The sequence below is a fragment of the Petromyzon marinus genome, unplaced genomic scaffold (genome assembly GCF_048934315.1).
Source record: "Petromyzon marinus isolate PM22_M1 ecotype Great Lakes invasive population unplaced genomic scaffold, UKy_Petmar_22M1.pri1.0 PM_Scaffold_167, whole genome shotgun sequence".
In the NCBI taxonomy this organism is placed as follows: Eukaryota; Metazoa; Chordata; class Hyperoartia; order Petromyzontiformes; family Petromyzontidae; genus Petromyzon; species Petromyzon marinus.
The window spans coordinates 1-7,500 of NW_027423132.1; the positions used below are offsets into that span (position 1 = coordinate 1).

At 45.6% G+C, this 7,500-nt stretch overlaps 1 protein-coding gene and 1 long non-coding RNA gene across 2 annotated transcripts in view; one reads left to right on the plus strand and one right to left on the minus strand.

Annotated features, from left to right (window-relative positions):
* Positions 1 to 372: 372 nt before the first annotated feature.
* LOC142922770 (uncharacterized) lies at positions 373 to 745 on the minus strand. The gene is made up of 4 exons (XR_012940278.1): positions 700 to 745; positions 532 to 599; positions 453 to 479; positions 373 to 408 (listed from the first exon to the last, which is right to left on the minus strand). It is a non-coding gene; the product is annotated as an uncharacterized LOC142922770 (long non-coding RNA).
* Positions 746 to 3,423: 2,678 nt separating this feature from the next.
* The window catches only part of CYP19A1 (cytochrome P450 family 19 subfamily A member 1), a 29,170-nt gene continuing 25,093 nt past the window's right edge, over positions 3,424 to 7,500 (plus strand). The window contains exon 1 of the mRNA XM_032945581.2: positions 3,424 to 3,486. The gene's annotated coding sequence lies outside the window, so the exon portion shown is untranslated. The remainder of the gene's footprint in view (positions 3,487 to 7,500) is intronic.

Sequence of the window (7,500 nt, forward strand, 5' to 3'; positions counted from 1 at the left end):
ATCATCAGGGTAACCTCATCACCATGGTAACCTCATCATCACCGTTACCATCACCAGGGTAACCTCATCATCACCATCACCAGGGTAACCTCATCATCACCATTACCACGGGTAACCTCATCACCAGGGTAACCTCATCACCAGGGTAACCTCATTACCATCACCAGGGTAACCTCATCACCAGGGTAACCTCATCATCGCCTTTACCATCACCAGGGTAACCTCATCACTATCACCAGGGTAACCTCATCATCACCGTTACCACGGGTAACCTCATCATAACCATCACCAGGGTAACCTCATCATCACCGTTACAACGGGTAACCTCATCACCAGGGTAACCTCATCACCAGGGTAACCTCATCATCACCATCACCAGGGTAACCTCATCATCATCACCAGGGTAACCTCATCACCAGGGTAACCTCCTCATCACCGTTACCACGGGTAACCTCATCATCACCGTTACCACGGGTAACCTCATCATCACCATCACCAGGGTAACCTCATCATCACCATCACCAGGGTAACCTCATCACCAGGGTAACCTCATCACCAGGGTAACCTCATCACCAGGGTAACCTCATCACCAGGGTAACCTCATCACCATCACCATCACCAGGGTAACCTCATCATCACCGTTACCACCGGTAACCACATCACCAGGGTAACCTCATCACCAGGGTAACCACGGGTAACCTCATCACCATCACCAGGGTAACCACGGGTAACCTCATCACCATCATCACGTTACTTTACCGAAAGAACCAGGAATGTGTTTTATTTGTTATTATTTTATTATTTCCCTTCTACGTGGTGGTGACTTTGCCGAAATAACCAGGAATGTGTTTTATTTGTTAATATTTTATTGTTTCCCTTCTACGTGGTGACTTTACCGAAAGAACCAGGAATGTGTTTTATTTGTTGTTATTTTATTGTTTCCCTTCTACGTGGTGACTTTACCGAAAGAACCAAGAATGTGTTTTATTTGTTATTATTTTATTGTTTCCCTTCTACGTGGTGACTTTACCGAAATAACCAGGAATGTGTTTTATTTGTTATTATTTTATTATTTCCCTTCTACGTGGTGACTTTACCGAAAGAACCAAGAATGTGTTTTATTTGTTATTATTTTATTGTTTCCCTTCTACGTGGTGGTGACTTTACCGAAAAAACCAGGAATGTTTTTACTTGTTATTATTTTATTATTTCCCTTCTACGTGGTGGTGACTTTACCGAAAGAACCAGGAATGTTTTTACGTGTTATTATTTTATTATTTCCCTTCTACGTGGTGACTTTACCGAAAGAACCAGGAATGTGTTTTATTTGTTATTATTTTATTATTTCCCTTCTACGTGGTGACTTTGCCGAATTAACCAGGAATGTGTTTTATTTGTTATTATTTTACTGTTTCCCTTCTACGTGGTGACTTTACCGAAAGAACCAGGAATGTTTTTACTTGTTATTATTTTATTATTTCCCTTCTACGTGGTGGTGACTTTACCGAAAGAACCAGGAATGTTTTTACTTGTTATTATTTTATTATTTCCCTTCTACGTGGTGACTTTACCGAAAGAACCAAGAATGTTTTTACTTGTTATTATTTTATTATTTCCCTTCTACGTGGTGACTTTACCGAAAGAACCAAGAATGTAATTTATTTGTTATTATTTTATTGTTTCCCTTCTACGTGGTGACTTTACCGAAAGAACCAAGAATAATAATTGCATTGTTTTACAATAATTTTATTGTTTTATATTTTTATTATCTTATTGTTTCCCTTCTACGTGGTGACTTTACCGAAAGAACCAAGAATATGAACTTACAATGCTTCTTAAAGTCCCACCATGACCAACAGTTGGACCTGCCTTCAATGGGGGGCTCTTTGTGCCTCCATTTGTTTCCCTGTGTAATGGCTGCCACCTGCCACGTGGCTTGGAGGATGTCAAATCGTCACTTCCTGTCACGTGACCAAACTTAACATCCAGACAGGAAATGGTTGTGGACGCACAGCCCCCAACACCTGCCCTGAGGCAGAGCAGATGTTGATGTTGATGTTGTTGTTGATGTTGTTGTTGTTGATGTTGTTGTTGATGTTGTTGTTGATGTTGTTGTTGATGTTGGTGATGTTGTTGATGTTGTTGATGTTCTTGTTGATGTTGATGTTGTTGATGATGTTGTTGATGTTGTTGTTGATGTTGTTGTTGATGTTGTTGTTGATGTTATTGTTGATGTTGTTGATGTTGTTGTTGATGTTGTTGATGTTGATGTTGTTGGTGATGTTGTTGATGTTGATGATGTTGTTGATGTTGTTGATGTTGTTGTTGATGTTGTTGATGTTGGTGATGTTGTTGATGTTGTTGATGTTGTTGTTGGTGATGTTGTTGATGTTGTTGATGTTCTTGTTGATGTTGTTGATGTTGTTGATGATGTTGTTGATGTTGTTGTTGATGTTGTTGGTGATGTTGATGTTGTTGATGATGTTGTTGATGTTGTTGTTGATGTTGTTGATGTTGTTGTTGATGTTGTTGATGTTGTTGGTGATGTTGTTGATGATGTTGTTGGTGATTTGTTGTTGTTGATGATGTTGATGATGTTGTTGATGTTGATGATGTTGATTATGTTGTTGATGTTGTTGATGATGTTGTTGATGTTATTGATGTTGTTGGTGATGTTGTTGATGTTATTGATGTTGATGTTGTTGGTGATGTTGTTGATGTTGGTGATGTTGTTGATGTTGATTATGTTGTTGATGTTGTTGATGATGTTGTTGATGTTGATGTTATTGATGTTGATGTTGTTGGTGATGTTGTTGATGTTATTGATGTTGTTGATGTTGTTGATGTTGTTGATGTTGTTGATGATGTTGTTGATGTTATTGTTGATGTTGTCGATGATGTTGATGTTGTTGATGATGATGTTGATGTTGATGATGTTGTTGATGTTGTTGATGTTGTTGATGATGTTGTTGATGTTGATGATGTTGTTGATGTTGTTGATGTTGTTGGTGATGTTGATGTTGTTGATGTTGATGATGTTGATGTTGTTGATGTTGTTGGTGATGTTGTTGTTGATGTTGGTGATGATGTTGATGATGTTGTTGGTGATGTTGTTGATGTTGTTGTTGATGTTGTTGATGGTGATGTTGTTGATGTTGTTGTTGATGTTGTTGATGTTGTTGTTGATGTTGTTGGTGATGTAGTTGATGTTGTTGTTGATATTGATGTTGTTGGTGATGTTGTTGTTGATGTTGTTGGTGATGTTGTTGATGTTGGTGATGTTGTTGTTGATGTTGTTGTTGATGTTGGTGATGTTGTTGTTGATGTTGTTGATGTTGTTGTTGATGTTGTTGATGTTGATGATGTTGATGTTGATGGTGCAGAGGGCTGCTGGTTGAGGGAGGGCTGGTAAAACAACGGCAGGCTGCAGGCTGAGACGAGGCTGGCAGAGGACCAAACTTCACTACCCAGCTGATACTCGCCCAGGTCACCACCACTCCACCATACCACCACCACCACTACCAACCACTACCACCACCACTACTACCACCACAACTACCACCACACCTACCACCACCACCACTACCACCACCACTACTACCACCACAACTACCACCACCACTACCACCACCACTACCACCACCACCACAACTACCACTACCACCACTACCACCACTACCACCACTACCACCACCACTACTACCACCACAACTACCACCACCACTACCACCACCACAACTACCACTACCACCACCACAACTACCACCACCACCACCACTACCACCACTACCACCACCACCACAACTACCACCACCACTACCACCACTACTACCACCACTACCACCACCACTACCACCACCACCACAACTACCACCACTACCACTACCACCACCACAACTACCACCACCACCACTACCACCACCACAACTACCACCACTACCACTACTACCACCACTACCACCACCACTACTACCACTACCACCACTACCACCACAACTACCACCACCACTACCACTACCACCACCACAACTACCACCACCACCACCACTACTACCACCACTACCACCACTACTACCACCACCACCACAACTACCACCACTACCACCACCACAAATACCACCACTACCACTACCACCACCACAAATACCACCACCACCACTACCACCACCACCACTACTACCACTACCACTACCACCACTACCAGCACTACCACCACCACCACTACTACCACCACCACCACCACAACTACCACCACCACCACTACCACCACCACAACTACCACCACTACCACCACTACTACCACCACTACCACCACTACCACCACCACTACCACCACCACTACTACCACTACCACCACTACCACCACAACTACCACCACCACTACCACCACCACAACTACCACCACCACCACCACTACTACCACCACTACTACTACTACCACCACCACAACTACCACCACTACCACCACCACAAATACCACCACTACCACTACCACCACCACAAATACCACCACCACCACTACCACCACCACCACTACTACCACTACCACCACTACCAGCACTACCACCACTACTACCACCACCACCACCACAACTACCACCACCACCACTACCACCACCACAACTACCACTACTACCACTACCACCACCACTACTACCACTACTACCACCACTACCACCACCACTACCACCACCACTACTGCCACTACTACCACCACCACCACAACTACCACCACCACCACTACTACCACAACTACCACCACCACCACAACTACCACCACCACTACCACCACAACTACCACCACCACTACCATCACCACTACTACCACCACCACTACCACCACCACCATCGCTACCGCTACCACCACTACCACCAGCATTACCACCACCAGTAGCAGTAGTAGGTGATGGTGATGATGGTGATGATGGTGGTGATGGTGATGATGATGGTGATGATGATGGTGATGATTATTATGGTGATGATGGTGTGATGATGATGGTGATGATGGTGGTGATGATGATGATGGTGTGATGATGATGATGGTGATGATGGTGATGGTGATGATGGTGATGGTGATGATGATGATGGTGGTGGTGTGATGATGGTGATGATGGTGATGATGGTTGTGATGATGATGATGGTGGTGTAGGAGCGAGGCGAGGTGACACAGGAACAGGTGACACAGTGCGTGCTCGAGATGATGATGATGGTGTGATGATGGTGATGATGATGATGGTGATGATGATGATGGTGGTGTGATGATGATGGTGATGGTGTGATGATGGTGATGGTGGTGATGATGGTGGTGATGGTGTAGGAGCGAGGCGAGGTGACACAGGAACAGGTGACACAGTGCGTGCTCGAGATGATGATGGTGATGATGATGGTGGTGTGATGATGATGATGATGGTATGATGATGATGATGATGGTGATGATGGTGATGATGGTGATGATGGTGATGATGATGATGGTAATGATGATGATGGTGATGATGATGATGGTGGTGGTGTAGGAGCGAGGCGAGGTGACACAGGGACAGGTGACACAGTGTGTGCTCGAGATGATGATGATGGTGATGTTGGTGATGATGGTGATGATGATGGTGGTGTAGGAGCGAGGCGAGGTGACACAGGGACAGGTGACACAGTGTGTGCTCGAGATGATGATGGTGTGATGATGGTGTGATGATGATGATGGTGTGATGATGATGATGGTGTGATGATGATGTGATGATGATGATGGTGGTGGTGTAGGAGCGAGGCGAGGTGACACAGGGACAGGTGACACAGTGTGTGCTCGAGATGATGATCGCTGCCCCAGACACTCTCTCCGTGTCGCTCCTGATGATGATGATGGTGTGATGATGATGATGTGATGATGATGGTGTGATGGTGATGATGATGATGTGATGATGGTGGTGTAGGAGCGTGGCGAGGTGACACAGGGACAGGTGACACAGTGTGTGCTCGAGATGATGATGATGGTGATGATGGTGTGATGATGATGATGATGGTGTGATGATGATGATGGTGGTGTGATGGTGATGATGTTGGTGTAGGAGCGTGGCGAGGTGACACAGGGACAGGTGACACAGTGTGTGCTCGAGATGATGATGGTGGTGATGATGATGGTGTGATGATGATGGTGATGATGATGGTGATGATGGTGATGGTGATGATGGTGATGGTGTGATGATGATGGTGTGGTGATGATGATGGTGTAGGAGCGAGGCGAGGTGACACAGGGACAGGTGACACAGTGTGTGCTCGAGATGATGATGGTGGTGATGATGATGGTGTGATGATGATGGTGATGATGATGGTGATGATGGTGATGGTGATGATGGTGTGATGATGATGGTGATGATGATGGTGGTGTGATGGTGATGATGGTGGTGGTGTAGGAGCGAGGCGAGGTGACACAGGGACAGGTGACACAGTGTGTGCTCGAGATGATGATGGTGGTGATGATGATGATGGTGTGATGGTGATGATGGTGATGATGGTGGTGGTGTGATGGTGGTGTGATGGTGGTGTGATGGTGATGATGATGTTGGTGTAGGAGCGAGGCGAGGTGACACAGGGACAGGTGACACAGTGCCTGCTCGAGATGATGATGGTGGTGATGATGATGGTGTGATGATGATGGTGATGATGGTGGTGTGATGGTGTGATGATGGTGGTGTAGGAGCGAGGCGAGGTGACACAGGAACAGGTGACACAGTGCGTGCTCGAGATGATGATGGTGATGATGATGGTGATGATGATGGTGTGATGATGATGGTGATGATGATGGTGGTGTGATGGTGATGATGTTGGTGTAGGAGCGAGGCGAGGTGACACAGGGACAGGTGACACAGTGTGTGCTCGAGATGATGATGGTGATGATGGTGATGGTGTGATGATGATGGTGATGATGATGGTGTGATGATGGTGATGATGATGATGGTGTGATGATGATGGTGATGGTGGTGATGATGGTGATGATGATGATGGTGGTGATGATGATGATGGTGATGATGATGATGGTGGTGGTGTAGGAGCGAGGCGAGGTGACACAGGGACAGGTGACACAGTGTGTGCTCGAGATGATGATGGTGATGATGGTGTGATGATGATGGTGATGATGATGATGGTGTGATGATGGTGATGATGATGTGATGGTGATGATGGTGGTGGTGTAGGAGCGAGGCGAGGTGACACAGGGACAGGTGACACAGTGTGTGCTCGAGATGATGATCGCTGCCCCAGACACTCTCTCCGTGTCGCTCCTGATGATGATGATGGTGATGATGATGGTGTGATGGTGATGATGATGATGTGATGATGGTGGTGTAGGAGCGTGGCGAGGTGACACAGGGACAGGTGACACAGTGTGTGCTCGAGATGATGATGATGGTGATGATGGTGTGATGATGATGATGATGGTGTGATGATGATGATGGTGGTGTGATGGTGATGATGTTGGTGTAGGAGCGAGGCGAGGTGACACAGGGACAG